The following is a 19971-nucleotide window of genomic DNA, read 5'->3' on the forward strand; positions in this document are numbered from 1 at the left end:
AGCTGGAACATTTTGCTCCTTATTAGGTTAATTGGCAGCAGGTCTGTAACATGAAAGGAACATATTATAACATGATGCAGAGTTTGTAAGAATGTGTAGAGATTCATCAGTCTACAAAAACTGTGGTACTGCGGAACAATGCCAGTTTAATATTATTCAGTCATCACAGTTTTTACTTTGACAATCTCATTACCTACATAATATCAATGTGAAGACTTGCGATGCAGCAGCATTCCTCTCTGGATCTGATGGCCATCACAGTGGAGAGAGGATGGAATAGTTGAATTTGGTACCTGAGGCCCCAGCTCATGTCCCAAACCCAGCTCAGCAGAGAGGTGCTTTCAGCTCATCTCCATGCTTTCAAGAGGTTGAGGCAATATATGTGCGTGACTACTCCGATTGCAGCACTTCATAGTCAACGTCCCCCACTCGCTGAGTGGTCAAATGCCCCCTCATTTCATCCACCCCAGAGTCAGTGTTGGATGACACCTCCAAACTGCCCCATTAACCTACTGGGCTAATCTACTCCCACAATCAAGGCGTGCATAAGGCGGGAGCTAACTGCAGTCTATCAGTTTTGTGCCTATGTGTAATGTCCACAGCACCATGAAGGTCCCCATGCACACGTCTAACGTCTACCCACTCTGCCCCCTGCAGTGCCCCAGGTTGAATCAAAGTCAAGATGCATTGATAAATAGGACTAATATTATACACTAATAATCGAAATCTTCCTGTCAAAAAAGTCTGTGATCAGGCTATGTGTTATTTATAACTGAAAACTAACGATGCCATTTCAGTCACTTTGGTTTTACTGTAAACAACAACTGCAGTCACCATTGGAGACTTTGGTGACGCACGATAAAACATCAGGAGCTTCTTTTTTTCCCTTTTTCCTCATTAAATCTCCACTGCAGAGTCATGTAATGTCAACTCTAGCCTTCCACCCACCCAGTCACATACACACAAAGTAGTACACACACAAAAACACAGCAATGCACACGCACACGGAACACCCGTGGGTGGTCAGTTAACATGTTTGCTCGTGTTTGCCCTGCCTAAAGGCCAACATCACTGTGTGCTGGTTTTATTTATGTGCAGTTTGTATATATTTGTCAAAGCTATTCCCCATTAGCCTTCACAAAGTGGTCACTCTACATCCTCGGCCACTCCACTTAAAGCGATGCAAACAGGCTGTAGATGCATACCATATGGACGGCTTCTATTCTTGGAGCTTTCCTCCCTTGTCGTGACTTTTTCAGCATGTTACATCATGCAGTATCTTAAGTACTGGTTGAAATTTTGATAAATGCCATGGAAACACCAAAACTTCAATATTGGGAGTGACGATTGTGAAATTCAATAAAATTTCAGCTATTTTCTTTTCCTGTGTTTTATGCATAAATCAGATTTTTAGTTTTTTGGAAAAACAGACAGAGGAGCTGAGATGAACAGAATCTGAGCTGATAATATAGTTTATGACATGTTGGTTTGTCATTTTATAAAGGATGGTGCACATTTCTGGATATTTCTATCAGTTTAACCTTCTGGTATATTCATATGCATTCATAGGCTTGATCGTAATTTGTGATATCTGCCATCTACAGTATCTGCAAAACTTTAGGTATACTGTAGTAATACGGGGGTGAAATTCATGAATTTAAAATAAATTGTGGGTTCTCTGCCCACGCTCCTGTGCACTTTCACTCACCAGTGTAACCTGATTAATTGTAGATTTTTTCTAACATTAATGCTTTCTGCTATTTCTGCAGCAGGACCAGACGGCATCCCAGGTCGTATCCTAAGAGACTGCGCATACCAGCTAGCTCCTGTGTTCACTGAGATATTCAACATCTCTTTATCTCAGTCGGTCATCCCCACATGCTTCAAAGAGTCCATCATTGTTCCTGTCCCGAAGAAACCCCACCCTGCTTCTCTCAATGACTATCGCCCTGTAGCCCTCACCTCAGTAGTGATGAAGTGCTTTGAACGCCTGGTCAGAGACTTCATCATTTCTTCACTACCAGACACACTGGACCCACTACAGTTCGCTTACCGTCCAAATCGTTCCACAGACGATGCCATCTCTCATCTCCTCCACACATCACTCACTCACTTGGACACTAGAAGGGGGAATTATGTTAAAATGCTCTTCATAGACTACGGCTCTGCATTTAACACCATAATTCCCTCCACACTCACCACCAAGCTGGAGCATCTGGGACTCAGCTCATCTATGTGTCAGTGGATCTCCAACTTCCTAACTGGCAGACCACAGGCAGTAAGGATGGGCGGACATGTCTCAGCCTCCACCACTCTCAGCACTGGAGCCCCCCAGGGGTGTGTTCTGAGCCCCCTGCTGTACTCTTTGTACACATATGACTGTGTGGCCACTACCAGCTCCACCACCATCATCAAGTTTGCTGACGACACCGTCGTGGTGGGCCTGATCTCTGATAACAACGAGACGGCCTACCTGAAGGAGATTAGGAATCTGGAGAACTGGTGCCAGAGGAACAACCTCCTTCTAAACGTCAGTAAGACAAAGGAGCTGATAGTGGACTTCAGCACTAAGCAGGAGAGGAACTACCAGACCCCCGTCATCAACGAGTGCCCAGTGGAGAGAGTGGACAGCTTCAAATACCTCGGAGTTCACATCACGCAGGACCTGTCATGGTCCTGTCACATCAACACCGTGGTGAAAAAGGCCCGACAGCGTCTCTACCACCTCAGACGCTTGAGAGACTTCCAACTGCCCTCCAAGGTGCTCAGGAACTTTTACTCGTGCACCATAGAGAGCATCCTGGCGGGAAACATCTTAACCTGGTTCGGGAACAGCACCATGCAGGACAGACGAGCTCTACAGAGGGTTGTGCGGTCAGCTGAGCGCACCATCCGCTCCGAGCTCCCTGACCTGCACTCAATCTACAGCAGGCGGTGCTGGACCAAGGCCAGGAAGATCGTGAAGGACCTCAGCCATCCCAACAACAGACTGTTCTCTCTGTTGAGGTCAGGAAAGCGATTCCGCTCCCTGAAGACCAACACAGAGAGACTGAGGAGGAGCTTCTTCCCGCAGGCGATACGGTCTCTCAATCACACCACCACACAGTACTGACCCACACATACAGTTCTTACACACACACTGGACTTTCTGGACTTTGGTTTTGCACAACACTGGTCACTATATTCTTCATTTCCGGTTAATACTTGTACAGCTGCTGTTATTGTGTATATATTTATTTATATTTAGATTTCTTCATACATTCTTATATAGTTCTATATTGTGTATTGTGTATTTTGTTGTACAGTTATTTTATTTTCAACTTTAATTTATATATTTATCTTTATCTTATTCTTCCCAGTTAAATTTACCCTTCATTCTAATTTGTGTTGTACAGTTATTTCATTTTTAACCTTAATTTATATTCTATTCCTTCCTAGTTAAATTTACCCTTTTTAATTTTTCATATTTATTTCCTATCTTATTCATAGCCTTTTCCTTTTTTTGTTTTCTTTAGGTCACGAGCAGTTGTCCAAGCATTTCACTACATATCGTACTGTGTATGACTGTGTACGTGACAAATAAAATTTGAATTTGAATTTGAATTTGAATTTGAATTTATTTTGGGTTCCCCAGTTGGACCCACACAGAGGCATGGTTTTTCCAGTGTTTAACACCGTCAGCTGATCACTGGGTTTTTTGGTATGGTGGTTGAATTTTCTCCCCATGCTCGAGTGGGTTTTTGGTCCATGTAGGTTAGGATGCTCCTGTTTGTTTTGTTTTTAAAGATATTGTAGGATTTAAGTTTTAAGTTTTAAGATTTAGGTGTGACGAGCAGAGATGAATCCAGAGGTCAGAACTCACTGATCAATATGGAATAAAGTGATCAGGTGTGCAAATTTATACGTGACTTTTTTATTCCTTGTACTTTCATCCTGTACATTGAGAAGTCCATTTTTACTGGTAATGCTTTTTAAGGTTAACACGGACTTTTCAAGTCTGATTTGTATCGTGTGGTGTGCGGTATCCTTAATGTGCAGGTAAACCTGCATCATCACATGTCCAGACAAGAACCAATGGGGAAAACTGCTACACAACATAAGTTGTAAGCTATGCAGAATTTGGGGTCAGATGGTGCAAACAATCTCAAGGAAAAGGAAGAGCAGCTACAAATAAAGACCATCGCTAAACTCTTTAGAACTGTGCTGATTTGTGGAGGCCAAAGCACAAAGATGATGCCAGGCGGTAGTTTGATTAATATATAAGTAATATATAAACCTCTGCCCTACATACATTAGATTTATGACATAAATGATGCATTGGTTTTGTCATGTTTTGTTTATTTAAAAATGTGATTGTTGTTACACCAAACCTCCTTTCTATGTGAATAACACATCCCACATTTCACACAGTACTCACAAATACACTTGGCTGCACATTTACGTTGCCAAGACCTGCCGATCACATATGTGTCGTTTCTTTGAAGCATTTAGTAAGTAGGTCCTAAAGTTGGGAAGAAAAGGTGAGAACGACCTGAGGCAAAAATAACCTCCGGGTCAAGAGGTTAAACGGCTGAGCTGACCAACGGGCTGATGTCCCAGAAAACTGAGATCTGGGGCTCTATGTGTCAGAAAGGCCAACCACAGAGTGCAGTAACCTGTGTGTCAGTGTAGGGTCCATGTCCTCATCAGAAGGCTAGTTATAGCTTATGATATTAAAGGATATTTCCTTATTAGTCTCCTTATTTAAGTGAAATTTATTGCAATTTCTTTTTTAAACCATTGTTAGCCTTTGAAAATTATTACATTTTAAAGGTCTAAAACTCAAATTGTTTATTTGCACTCAGATCAGAAAACAAACATAGTTCTGAATGTTCGTATAAAAGAACTCACTGAATCCCAAAAGACTTATTTGTAGGAAATAATGCTCACTAGACATTTTAAAAATATATGCGACAGCAGATGATCCCAAATGTTGATTACCTGTGTAGAGATTAGAATATTATTTTACTGTTACTATTCATAACCATTATCATTACTGTTGCATCAATTATCATTTCATTAGAGCATTTATTGAAACTGTTGATGTTACATTAAAGTCTGTATTTCAGGTGTGAGCATAATTACATAATAATCTTTCATTGCAGGTGCAACTGTACTCATGTTATACACATTGCATTTTTGTGTTAATTAAAGAGTTGAAGCTTGGTCAAGTTAATTAATGGTCTGAAGCTTCGCCCGACGCGATGTTCGACCGATCTATTGAGTAAAGTGACCCACAGCTATTGAAAGGATTGCATACATGCTTACAATTCACCGCATATTATATAGGAATAGAATAAAGGCCTGTGTGTGTTCAGCAGCCTGCTGCATTGGAGTTTGCCTGGTAACTCAAACAGAGTCAGGAAGTATACTTCTAAAATGTCTTTGTTTGTCGAGTGAGGTCATGCACTGAGGTCAAGACACACATAAGTCTGCCTGCACACATACACAGTATATAGACTTGTTTTGCTTGTAAACGGCATGCTCATGTTCTGTTCTGAAGTGCAGTAAGTGAAATAACAGGAAGCATCTGGCGGTGGCGGAGGAACAGAGGAAGGAACTGTTCTTTTTTAGAATATGTCCAAGGTGGATATTATTGGAACTGGAACTGGTGCATGTTATTTATCTGCTTTGACGCATAATGTTCGTCATCAAATATGTTTTGAGCCTGTGTATGAGTTTATGTATACTTATTATGGGCATGAATGTTATGGCCATTTTGGATTTTCTCTAATCAGCATTTACATACAAACTTAAATGTACACATGCACCTTCACTACTATTTGATTAAATGGCCTTAGGAAGTTGCACCTTGATCTTTGGTAGCCATCAAGAAGCTTCCAGCATAATTCTGGGATGTCTGACCACTCGGCACAACTGGCAGAGTTCATTTAAACTGGACGGTTTTCTGGCAGGGTCCACACATTTTCAGTAGGGTTGAAGTCAAGGCTTCGAGGCCATTCGAGAAGTTTAGAAGAGAAGATGTTAACCTGCTTTATGATTTCGAAACCAGTTTTGGTGGTGTTTGTCCACAGTCCTGTTGATGCAACCACATGTGCACGTCATCAAGCAGCAATGAGACATGCTGTCAAATCTTATTTTCTACTTGTCTTCAGCAGTGTGATGACGCTCAGAATATGCCCAGAGCATCAGCCAATAAGAGTTCAATGCAATTTTAAACATACATTATGGACAGATAGCCAACAGACTCCAGTAAGCAGTGACGGGTTTATTGCAGCTGCTAATTCATGAGAAGAATTTATCACTGTTTTCTAATCTGACGCCACGACCAACTTATAGGTTACGTTAACATGACATTAGTCACGTGGATACTAAAGTCATGTTGAGCTGCACTACAGCTCATGTGACTGACAGCACCATCACATACAAAAGCCACGTATGCAAATGAAGTGACCTTGATTGACACCATTCCTCTGTTCAGAGCTATAAATGTAAGTCTCCTCTGACCTCACCATGAAGGATTAATGATAATGTTTAATACAGGTTTGTGAGATAAGCTGCTGAGCCTAAGTTGTTGTTTAAAGCAGCGTTCCTGCTCTTTGATTTGTGTTCGTTTTACTTTGTATTTCAGACTTTCTGTGGAGAAAAGCCATGGGAGAAAGGGATTGGAGGGAACTTTGGTTTTGTCACTGTCTGCTGTTTTGTTTGCCAAAGGTCCTCTGACTGAGCATTCATGCCAGTTTTCAACAGAGCACTGCTACAGTGAGATATGCGTTTGGAAATAGATCGGTGGGCAGACAGCCGACGACGCAAGGACTGACTATCAGGAAGAAAAAAAGTTTATAATACCAGTGCCTGCAAAACCCTCTTCTATCCACTGAAACTTTTCAGAAATTGAGAAAAACGACCATTTCCCCCCACTGACACTACTGCAGTGACAGTATTTTACAAATCATTACCACAGGGCTAGCTTGAATCATTACACATTACCTTTCATTTTCAGTCCAAAGGAAATAAAAACTGATGCCACAGGGTTTCCGGAGACTGTGGATACAATGCAATGCAGTGTGTGTTGATGTATTTGGACTACATTTCAGTAATGCTGATTTAGTTTTTTTTTTTCCTGAGGGACTGAGGCAAACAGAGATGCAGGAACATGGAGGGGATTTCAAGGAGATGGAACATTTTGATTGTTGTTATCCAACAGCTATTTGAGACTTAAAATAGTTGCTTGGCACTTAGCTCTGACCAATTGTATTTCAGTGAGAATGCCCTAAGGATGACACATTTGGTGAAATATGACTTACTTTCACAATAAAAGCATATTCTTCTTCATTTTACTATTAATTCTGTATCTGATTTATGAACATGCGTGGAGTTTAACCGTGAAACAGAAGAGGTTTTAAGAGTTTATTAGCATATGTGTCATAACTCGAAGCTCCAACGCAGAGAAAAAGTTGAACCCTACTGATCTGTCTTTGGTATGTCATTGCATATAATACATATGTACACAGGAATAATAAAATCTATGTACACTGAAGTGCAAACAGGGATAACAGGTCTACAGGCTATCCCCACCCTGAGCTGCTAACACAAATCAGACCAGATCTGTATTTTAAAAAAAGGCATTTTTATTAGGATACATTTTTGGTTCTTGCTCATCTAGGTGCTATAGAAATTATAGAATTGTAAAAAATATAAATTCCAGCTTTAAAGCTTTAATCCCAGGTTTAAATTGGAACTATAGAGAACTATGCTTGGGTTTAAAGAGATGTCACATATGCTTACCACGCTTGGAAAAAATAAAAGTGTGTCCTCCTCCTGTTTTGACTGTGTAACTGAGCTAATTGTGAAGTGGTTATCAGTATTCGGGAGTAACGGAATACATGTACCGCCGTTACGTATTTAAATACAAAATATGAGTAACTGTATTCCGTTACAGTTACCATTTAAAAAGGTGGTATTCAGAATACAGTTACTTTGTTGAAATGAATGGATTACACGGCGGTATTTTTCTGTTTCATAAGGCTATACCCTCTTTAATTTTGCTTTCCACGCCAGTGGAAACCCAAACAAAACACGCATTAAGAGGCTTTAATGCCTGTGGCCCATGTCACCTCTACTTCATGTCATTGCATAATGACGTGAAGAAATATTTTTTTAAATTATTCACAAAAATGATTTAATATTAAGGCAAGAGGCAGAGTGTTACAGGCATAGGCCTAAAGCATATAGCCTGATGGGCAGTGTAGTCCATGCTGCAGGAAGAATGGACTGCCATACCCGTTATTTGTCTGTGAGGGAGGGAGGGAGGAAAAGTCGGAAAGGACGAGCTGTCACCGAGCAGAAACGGGAGCTGGAAGCATGTAAATATAATAAAAACCACTGCAGCCAAAAAGAGAGCCTGACGAGCCCAGCTGTAAGTAAGCTAATAAGACTCGACTGTACACCGTGTTTGTGTTTTCCTCTGAAACAATAAGTTCAGTTGGAGCAGCCTTTCAACGCCTCTCTCTGTCTCTCGCTAGCAAAGTTGACCCAGACAACAAAGTAAAGCTAGTTTTCAGCTACGACGTATTAGCCAGAGGTCCCTTTACTACGGTTCAGAGCCGCGGACCTGTTTTATATACGCGCGGAATAGTTTTCTATACGAGATCCCTGCAAAAAGTGCAGCCTTACCTAATCTCCACCTACTGTTACTCATTTATATTAAGATTTAAACATCTAGTTGGTGTTGGTATGGAGAGTAACCTTCAGTAATAGTAATAAATCACACAGAAATAGGACATTCATGTAGTTGTAAAAAGCTTGAAGTAATCCAAAGTATTCAGAATACGTTACTCTCATTGAGTAACGTATGCCGAGCTCCTCCGGCTCGCTGAGCTCCTCAGCTGGCGGTGCGGGCTCCTCCGGCTCGCTGAGCTCCTGCTCGGGCATGCTGAGCTCCTCCGGCTCGCTGAGCTCCTCCGGCTCGCTGAGCTCCTGCTGCAGCTGGACGAAGTCTGAGGTTTCCCGAGCTTGCACTACCCCCCGGGCTTTATGCAGGGTGCAAAGGCAGGCGGAAACTCCCTTGAGCTGGCCGAGGTAGGGGTTTCCCTCCAGGATCGCCTCGATGGCGTTTAACCCCACCACTCTTGCCCTTCTGTTGGTGGTGTGAGTTACCCAGTCCATCAGGCGTTGGACGCAGGTGAGGTCGCTCTCTCCGGACAAGGCTGCTGGAGTGGGTAGTGGAATGGAGGCTGCTGCTGGTGGAGAAGACGGCTGAGGGGTGACTGCATGCGGATGAGATGACGACGGTGTTACAGCTGCAGATGGTGAAGCAGCGGGTGGTGTAGCGACCTCCGACCAAGGTGATGGTACCTGCACCGTCAGCTCGTCCACTGCAGACACAAACACAGATGATGAGGAAAATGAAAAATTGTCCGTACTACTCACCACAGCCGGCTCTTGAGATGTCTGTGGCTTTGGCTGCGGTGAGGAACGCCGGCGGCGCGAACGTCGTTTCCATGTAGATGTCGGGGCCGGCGTCTCAGGCTGTGAATCCACCAGCTGACCGGGCCGGTGAGCAGCCTGAGGAGGAGAGTGGAGGTGGAGGGTGGAAAGCAGGAAGTCCAGGACTACAGAATTAAGGGAGTCCACCAGCCAGGGGAATTTCAACAGCATCTCCTGCAGCCGTCTCTCCACGGCGCGACGCAACCCCTCCGTGGGCTTCTCCCACCACGACTCACATAGGTGGTAAATTCTGTCCATAACCTCCCTCCTGAGCCTCTCCTCAGAGACCGCTGGGTCCATACGGGGCGGGATCATTCTGTCACGGTATGGCATGGCACACCGTGGAAGGAGTGGGGAAGGAGGACCCAGGCGCGGTGCTCTATGTACAAACAGTGTTTATTTACAGAGTGAAAACAACGTAACAATAAATCCCCGTGTTCTCCCAGACTCCCGTGTCGTGTCTCCCGTGAATAGTCCGTGTGCTCTCTGCTCCCGTGTCAGCACCCCCCGGTGCTCGCTGCTCTCCGTGCCTTCCACGCTCTTCCTGCGGGAAACAATAGCGCAGCTGTCAGGACACTCAGAAATGGCAGGCATACACTTTCTGACTAAACTTAGACAGGGTGACTAACGTGGAGTCTCATGCAATGATCCCGCGTCGGTGGGAGCTCCAAGACTCTCCTAAGTAGCTCCCCCGACGAGCCCTGATCAGCGGCAGGTGTGTGGCTTCGGGTGTGGCCAGTCCTTCCGCAGGGCCACACCCCTCAGGCCTGCAGGTGGCTGAGCTCCATCCTCCAAGCATCCCCGCAGACATAAACACACACACTCACATCTACAATCATGGAGGAGAGCAGCAGCAATACCAAAATACATATAATAATAATAATAATAATATAATACATGACTGCTCAGGGATCCTGGGTCGCCCAGTCCCAGGACCCTGACAGTAACGTAACAGAATACATTACAAAATACATTTTGGGGCATGTAATCTGTAATCTGTAGTGGAATACATTTTAAAAGTAACCTTCCCAACATTGGTGGTTATTCTACACTTTGCTTATTGTGCAGTCTTTGGAAATATGAATTTATAGTCCTGGCACTAATTAGATGAAATCTCATTCAACATTCACTGCTCTATTACACTTTCTATAAATATCTCAAACCAAAATGAATCAGTGTATTTAACACTAGGACTGACAATGGGGTCATTTTGAGCTCTTGGCTTTTTAAAAACAATGTAACTAATTTAAAATAAAACTCTAATATCTTATATTTTGTTACTATTGTTCACTTTAAGGAATTAGTTTATCCATCATACAGTGGATGCTGGGTGTGGGATAAAAAGGGAAAAATGACAGCCACTCATACCTAGAGCTGCCATCAACGACATAACAAAAACTGTGGAATGTAAAGTTGCCTAGCAACACATTGTTTTTTTGCTGCACAGATTTTGATATGAAAGCTACTGTAACACGATCCAGAGGTAACTAAATGTGATTAATAAATGAATATGTTAAGCTGGGTCAGGGCAGGGCAGTGGAACACGTCACTGGGTGGGTTGCTGGCTCTGTAGAGCAGCGGGGGAACCAGAGTGTGGTGCGCTAATCTGAGCAAAGAAACAGAGAAATCCAGAGCAGAGCAGCAGAATCAGATAGTTTTCAGGCCTACGAAGAAGCGCTAAGGAGGGCTGGAGACTGAGATGGAGTGCACTACACTGCTTTTATCACAGTTGAATAAATTACAGTATTGCACACATGGCATTCTAACAGTGTTATTTTGCCTGCACAGCAGGGTGGTCTGTTTGATGTTGTTCTTTGATAAACCAAATCATTTCCACACAACTGAAATAAGATGACGCCATAAGACCAGTTTTATTTGAGCGAAATCAAATATCTTGATCATGCTTTTTTTCCCATTATGTAAAAAACAAAACAAAAACAAAAATATATCAGCAAACATTAACAATCAAACAAATACATTTGCTTTATTAATTCATTTTTTACTCCAGAATCCAGTTTGGAATAAAAAAAAGAAGAATCACTCCAACTAAATGTGGTTAATGCAGCTTCAACTACTGCACATCTCGCAGGTAGGATCATACGAGTCATACGAGAGACAAGAAAAAACAAACACACACACATATTGTGATTTACGTAAAATGTAAAGATGTTTCCAGTGCTTCAGGTGCTGTCTAGAGGGGAGTACTGGGAGTACTTTGCATTGAACGTGTTGGACTCCACACATATTACATCAGTTGTTATCAGTGTGTACACGAAGTAGAAGGTAGAAATCCTTTCGCTACTATATTTTCTCCAGCTCTACATCTGCTTTTGGTTGCCTACCTTCTCTGTCGCACTGCCAGCATTGTATCATCAAGGTTGCTGGAAGAATCTTTGTTTACCCAGTACGTTGCATTTTAATTAGAATTCTGACCTCTGGAGCTACAGCGTGGCATGAAAATGAGATAAATAACAAATGAGAATTGTTGTGCCACTTCACCTAACCAATTCTGAAACATGGGGCACAGAGGACTTGGAGAGAGAGCTAGAGAGAGAAATTTGTTGTACATAATTATTCAGTAATTGCTTTTATTGTTTTATTGTGTTACATCCCCGCCCCCCGCAACCCACGGCACTTAGTAGTATGGGAAACAATAATGAGGATAATGCTAGGTAAAACTGCAGTAGCAAACTTAACAAAAACTCAGAGGGTTTGCATCAAAATTCGATAAACTACAAATTTGAGGCTGCTGTAAAGATAGAGCCAAGGAGCCAGGATAGAAACACTGTTGAAATGAGCCCGTTGAGGGTTGAGATACTTCACTGACAATTCACAAGACCAATACTCACATCATCATCATCATCATCAGTGTCTGCGATTCATCCTCAGGGGATCATGAGTGTATGCAGCAAAGCTTAAACCAATCCATTTTGTATATGGACATGTATTTCACTTGGCAAGTTAAATATTATAGGATCAATAGTTAAACATTAACAAAGTCTTTTGGATTCATCCTTTGGGGACCATGAACTTCTCACGTTCTCACTGTCATAGCATCCAGCTGTCATTGATCTATTTCAGTCTGGATGAAAAGGTGAAACTAACAATTCCCTGATGGTGGGTTGCCATACCAACCTTACTTTGAAATGTATGTACCGTAGCTTTTATTTGGATTTATCCTTACTTCAAACGCCAGCGCTATTTTAAGGTAAAAAAAAGAAACAAAGATTTTGATTGTTTTATGTAGCAAAACGTTGCTCCCTGAACCATAGATACACGAGTTTATTTAACACATAAAAATGTAACTAGATAGGTCCTGGTGTGGATCCATTGGCACTGCCAATGCTAAATAAATAAAAGTTTATTAAGTTACTGTAGTTTCTCTGTTGTACAATAACTCAAGTTTAAGGATACTAACAGAACGACGAGTTAGATGAGGGGTGGTTTTTTTGCATTTTAATTTGCATTAATTTTCATTTGCCTCTTTTAATGCAATTTTGCTGACTTCTATAGACTGCTTATTGTTATTTCTGTTATCCAGCACAATGTCAGGCTAACACTCTCCAGCTACTGACAAGAGAAGCTCGCAGAGGTGAAGAAAAGCTGGCAAAATGAAAAGATATTCATTGCTGACGGAGCTGCGCATTCATCATCTTCCAATGCATTGTTTGCCTGGAGTCTCAACCTGCCACGATATAATTACCTTTTTACATAAGCTTCATGTGCTGCTGATAGAAGAGACCAATATTCTGTGGATTATTTTTCTCTTTGTATTTGGAGCAGAATCAAAACATGTTTAACATATGAAACGTTTCATTCTCAAATACTACACGCATACATCAAAAAAAGAAATCATGTTAATATCTGCTGCTATTTTCATGTTTTGTTTGTTTTTATGGAAACAGCAGTGGGTGATTGTGCATTCAGGTAGAATAAATACTTTCCACATTTCTCATGTGGAGAAAGATATTCATTTTTAGAGTAAAATGTTTTAAACACATGACAAATTGCACTGATTAATTGCTAATCTCCATTTCCATTTAGATGACTCATTTTCTCTGTAATGGTCCTTATCATAAATTCAGGTGCTTCAGAGTCATATCTGGTTGCCATAACGTTGGAGGTGATTTTACATTGCTTTGGACTGCTATTACTCTCAGCGGTGACCTCACACACTCATACAAGCACAGAGGTTCTGAGGAAGTGCTTATATCACTGTTAAAACCAGAGATGGCTCTATTGTCGAGAGGACCGCCCGTAGAGATCTCCTGCTGAGTGTTAAAAAAAGTATAACGTGTGTGGAGAATGCGACTTGGCCCTCAGTCAATAGATGGGTTATGTTTAGCACAAAGATACCTATTCTTTAGAGTAATATCAGGGACAAATCTAAGCTTGGAGCGTTCATAGTAATGTGCATATCACAGATGAGCTCGTTATCCTTCGGGATACAGACTCTTTTCACTCTTTAATCTCTGTATCACAGATTAGGCTCGCCAATTTAGCAGGAGGAAATTATTCTCCTTAAAATAACTTCCAAATTGACTTGAGACATGTTTTCTTTGTAGGCATGCTATGTGATCAGCTTTCCTGTGCTGCTTCTTTGGCTATTAGATTTATTGATCCTTGTGGATTTCACCATCCACAGTACACAATAATCTAGCAGTTACATCAGCTATCAAACCATTATAGCTGTTCCCCAACCTTTAGTCATAAAATAAACCCAAACATTTCTGCACTTTAAAGAAATTTCCTCAAAGTGTTTTTGCGACGTCTTTTTGAAAGAATGTGATGAATGTAAAGCCAACCTTACCTGCAGCTTAGCCGCGCTGCCACACCAAACTCCCTTCATCATATTTCACCCAGTAACTAGTTTAGGATGAGCTGAACACATCAGCTGTGATTAGGTTCAGACCAAAAACACTCAAACAGTTTGCTTGTAATGGTAATATACCGTTGACTTCAATTTGATCCATCTACACAGAATCATACAAATTTGAACCAGTGGTGGTGGTGGTTACAACTGGGACATTAAATGAGTAAAAACCATTAACTGTAACATCAACAAACAAAGGAAACAAAAATATTTTAAAAAGACTCCTAAATACCTGGCCAAACCAGTATGAATAAATGTCTCTGTATTAAACTGTTTAGTTTGTACAGATAAACACAGACCAAATGACCAGCCATAAACTAGACACACTTGTGAATCAGTGGAGGGCACCATTGTCACGGTCCCCGTGTCTCTCTGGTTGGCCCACGCTGGCTACAGGTTTTGTTGTTGTTAGTTTTTGTTTTCTTTGTCTCTCCTCCTCCTCTCTGCCTGGGTGGAGCTCGTTACGGGCTCTCGCTCTTGGCCCACGCACCTGTGTGATTGTGTCCACCTGCTGCTGATCTGGCTGATTTCCCCAGCCGCTATTTAAGACAGTGGCACTGAGCAGCTCACCGCTGGAACGGTGAACCTCCTGAGTTCGTGCTCTCAGCATTTTCAAAAAGAATCCCTTGTGTGTATTTTTCTGTGGAACTAACCTTAACCCCCTCCCAACTCACTGTACATATATATAGCACTAAGGTGATCCCTGTTGTGAATAAATCTCCTTTTTGTTCTCTGCGAAAGAACTGTCTGCGCGTGAGTCCGTTCAGTAGCCATGACAGAACGTTCCAGCCAGAATATGGACTCAGCAGATCAAGACCCAGTCCAGCGAGCCCTTGCGTCACAGGAGGCGCTACTGGCCCGCCACGAGGCAATGTTCGCACACTTGCTAGGTCAGATTGCATCTCTCACCCAGGCAGTGGCTCGGCTTACACCGCTGGAAGGAACGCCCTCGGTGGCTCCCCCCGCCCCGCAGGGAGCCGAAGCCCCAGCTGTGGAGCCGGCTGCAGCTGAGGTAACAGCCCCCTCTGCTCTGGAACCAGGCGCCACAGGTCTTCGTCTACCTGCCCCTGAGCCCTTTTCTGGTGAGCTGTCCAAATGTGCAGGATTTTTGACGCAATGCTCTTTGGTTTTCCGCCAACAGAGACGTTTGTTTGAAGATGATGGAGCAAGAATCGCATTTTTTGTTCAGTTGTTACGTGACCGCGCGCTGCTGTGGGCTCAGGCGGCACTGAAAGCCAATCCAGACATAACCTATGCTGTTTTTCTCACAAAATTTAAAAATGTTCTTGAGAAGGGATCCGGCGCTGAAGCAGCAGCTCATCAGTTGCTGAACCTAAAGTAGGGGAAGTGGAGTATGGCAGACTACTCCATTGACTTCCAGATTCTGGCTGAGGAGACTGGCTGGGGTGAGGATGCATTACGTAGTACCCTTCTAAATAATCTTTGTGAAGAGTTAAAGGACGAATTAACCATGCGGGAATTGCCCACCTCGCTAGATGCTTTAATGAGTTTGTGTGTGAAAGTAGACGGCCGCCTGCGTGCACGACGGAGTTCCCGGCTCTACAACTTTCATGAGCCTTCGGGGCAGCCCAAAACGGCGCCCGGAGGAGCCCAGGCAGAGCTCCGTGAGTAAAGGGAGGAGTGGGATCAAGAGGAACCCATGCAATTGGGGCACTCCCGGGTCAATTCCACCGAGCGCCATCGCCGTTTGGTTTCTGGTGAGTGCTTGTTTTGTGGCAAGAAAGGCCATTTCGTGGCAACCTGCCCGTTGCGATTAAAAGGGCGCGCCCGCCAGTAAAGGTAGGAATACTGGTGGGCGTGCTCTCTCAAGATTCTCCTCCACGTTTTTTGCTGCCAGCCAAGATAACTAAGCAAACCATGATACACTCTCTCTCAGCTTTAATAGACTCCGGCGCCGAACAAAACTTCATTGACTCAAATCTCGCCAAACGCTTGAACTTGGTCTGTGACTCATTGCCACACCCCCTTCATGTTTCTGCTTTACCGAGGCAGCGCCTACCGGACATCACTCACGTTACGGAGCCAGTTACCCTCACGTTATCTGGAAATCATTCTGAAGCAATCAGCCTTTTTGTGTTTCAGGCTCCACACGCACCTTTGGTTTTGGGCCACCCCTGGTTACAACAACACAATCCTCGCATAGATTGGAAGAGGGGGTGCATGTCTGGGTGGGGGGAGGAGTGTCATATGAACTGTCTTAGATCAGCCCCTCCCCTCGCCTCTACTGTCGAACCACCCCCAGCTTTGGAACCACCGGACCTCTCCTCTGTGCCGCCAGTTTATCATGACTTGGCCGAGGTATTTTGCAAAGACAGGGCGAGGTCGTTACCCCCCCACCGGCCATACGACTGCGCGATTGAATTGCTTCCTGGGGCTCCGTTACCCACGAGCCGCTTGTACAGCATCTCGCAGCCTGAGCGGGAAGCAATGGAGACATACATCTCAGAATCCTTGGCTGCTGGCATAATACGCCCTTCCTCGTCCCCAGTAGGGGCTGGGTTTTTCTTTGTTGAGAAGAAGGACAAATCGCTACATCCTTGCATTGATTACCGGGGGCTGAACAAAATTACATTCAAGAATAAATATCCTCTCCCACTTCTCTCATCTGCATTCGAACTCCTTCAAGGGGCCACCATGTTCAGCAAACTGGACCTCCAAAATGCATATCACCTGGTCAGACTCCGAGACGGCGATGAGTGGAAAACTGCTTTTAACACACACCTCGGTCATTTCGAGTACCCGGTGATGCCGTTCGGGCTAACCAACGCCCCAGCCATCTTCCAAGCGTTGGTTAACGACGTGCTCCGAGATTTCTTAGATCGTTTCGTTTTCGTCTATCTGGACGACATCCTGATTTTTTCCAAGTCTGAAACCGAACATGTAACCCATGTAAAACAGGTCCTCCAGTGGCTGCTAGAGAACAGACTTTTTGTAAAAGGGGAGAAATGTGAATTTCACGTTCAAACAGTGTCGTTCCTGGGTTACATAATTGACCAGGGTAACCTCAAACCAGATCCGGCCAAGATCAAAGCTGTAGTGGAATGGCTGGAACCAACTGATCGCCGTAAGCTTCAGCAGTTCCTCGGCTTTGCGAATTTTTATCGCCGGTTCATTAGGGATTTCAGTAAAATCGCTCTGCCTTTGACCCGCTTAACCTCTCCTAAGTTCTCTTTTCAGTGGGATCAGGCGGCCCAAAAGGCCTTCACACAGCTCAAGGACCGATTCACCACCGCACCCATCCTGGCTCAGCCCGACTTGCGACTCCAATTCATTGTGGAGGTGGATGCCTCTGACTCGGGGGTCGGCGCTGTGCTCTCACAACAGCGAGAGGGTAAGCTACGGCCCTGTGCCTTCTTCTCTCGCCGCCTCTCCCCAGCTGAACGCAACTATGACGTGGGAGACCGGGAGCTCTTGGCTATAAAACTGGCCTTGGAGGAATGGAGGCACTGGTTGGAGGGCACGGCTCAGCCATTCATTGTATGGACAGACCACAAAAACCTGGCTTACCTGCAAACAGCAAAACGTCTCAACGGTCGACAGGCCAGGTGGGCTCTTTTTTTCACCCGTTTCAACTTTTCTCTTACAGACCGGGCTCGCGGAATGTGAAGCCGGACGCCCTATCACGTCAGTTCTCGGTGCCTGAGGAGAGGCAGGACCCTGAGCCTATCCTGCCAGCGACTTGTGCCATTGGTACAATAACATGGGAAATCGAGTCGGCCATTCGTGAGGCTCAGCGGGCTGAACCAGACCCTGGAGGAGGACCAGCGGGGCGGCTCTTTGTTCCATCGGCCACTCGGTCTCAGGTACTGCATTGGGCTCACACTGCCCGCTTCACATGTCACCCAGGAGTACACAGAATGATCACCTTCCCTCAGCGCTATTTCTGGTGGCCCACGTTATCATGAGACGTTCGGGAGTACGTCTCTGCCTGTTCAACCTGCGCCTGCAGCAAGCTGGGACATCAACCTCCGGCCGGCTTGCTGCAACCTTTACCTACACCGTCTCGGCCGTGGTCCCATATCGCTGTGGATTTTGTTACCGGCCTCCCACAGTCAGCAGGTAACACCACTATAATGACTATTGTTGACCGCTTTTCGAAGGCTGCGCATTTTGTTGCACTCCCCAAGCTCCCGACGGCCCTGGAGATGGCTCGGCATCTCACGAATCATGTGTTCCGCCTCCATGGCATCCCAGAGGACGTGGTCTCGGATCGTGGGCCGCAATTCACCTCTCGTGTGTGGAAGGAGTTCTGCTCGGCGCTAGGAGCCAAGGTCAGTCTCTCCTCTGGTTACCACCCACAGAGCAACAAACAAACTGAGCGCACTAACCAGGAGCTGGAGACCGCTCTGCGCTGGATAATTGCTTCCAACCAAACCATCTGGAGCGACCAACTGCCCTGGGTGGAATATGCCCACAATAGCCTGACGTCTTCGGCTACAGGGCAATCTCCGTTTGAGGCCTCCCTGGGGTATCAGCCTCCTCTGTTCCCTGCTCTGGAAGGTGAGCACTTTGTCCCTTTGGTCCAGTTTCACCTTCGTAGGTGTCGCCGGGTTTGGAGGGCCACCCGGGCGGCCTTGCTGCGCACGAAGGAACGCAACAAACGTCTGGCCGACCGGCGCCGCACTCCCGCTCCTGAGTACACCATCGGTCAAAAGGTTTGGTTGTCCACACGCTTCGTTCCTGTTCATGCTGAATCAAAGAAACTCACCTCAACCTTCATCGGGCCGTTTGACATTGCTGCTTTGATAAACCCGTTTTCTGTTCGCCTTAAGTTGCCGCGCAACATGAAGATACACAATGTCTTCCATGTGTCTCAGATTAAGCCGTGTCTCTCCAGTCCATTGTGCCCTCCTTCCAGGCCCCCTCCTCCCACCCGGGTCGTTGGTGGTCTCCCTGCCTACACGATCTCCCGCATCATGGACTCTCGCCGCCGAGGGAGGAGTCTTCACTATCTGGTGGATTGGGAGGGTTATGGCCTTGAGGAACGTTGCTGGGTTCCCCGCTCCGCAGTGTTGGATCCCGGGATGGTTGCGGCCTTTCATTGCCTTCATCCGGATAAGCCTGGTGGGTCGCTGGGTGGCTCCCGTTAAGGGGGGGGGGGGGGGTACTGTCACGGTCCCCGTGTCTCTCTGGTTGGCCCACGCTGGCTACAGGTTTTGTTGTTGTTAGTTTTTGTTTTCTTTGTCTCTCCTCCTCCTCTCTGCCTGGGTGGAGCTCGTTACGGGCTCTCGCTCTTGGCCCACGCACCTATGTGATTGTATCCACCTGCTGCTGATCTGGCTGATTTCCCCAGCCGCTATTTAAGGCAGTGGCACTGAGCAGCTCACCGCTGGAACGTTGAACCTCCTGAGTTCGTGCTCTCGGCATTTTCAAAAAGAATCCCTTGTGTGTATTTTTCTGTGGAACTAACCTTAACTTCTGTGTGTAGATATCCCTCTTCTGGACCAAATTACGGGACCTGCCCAAGTGTGGCAGCGTGTGTGGAGTTTTAGAGCGAGTGCGGCTGAAGAGGAGTGCGTGTGTGCGGAGGAGCTGTGGCGGTGATTGTGTGGAAGAGGAAGCGTGTGTGTGGATTCCCCCCCCTTCTC

Source organism: Rhamphochromis longiceps, linkage group LG2 (genome assembly GCF_057381845.1).
Source record: "Rhamphochromis longiceps isolate RC_006_pf linkage group LG2, R_longiceps_female_GT1.1, whole genome shotgun sequence".
In the NCBI taxonomy this organism is placed as follows: Eukaryota; Metazoa; Chordata; class Actinopteri; order Cichliformes; family Cichlidae; genus Rhamphochromis; species Rhamphochromis longiceps.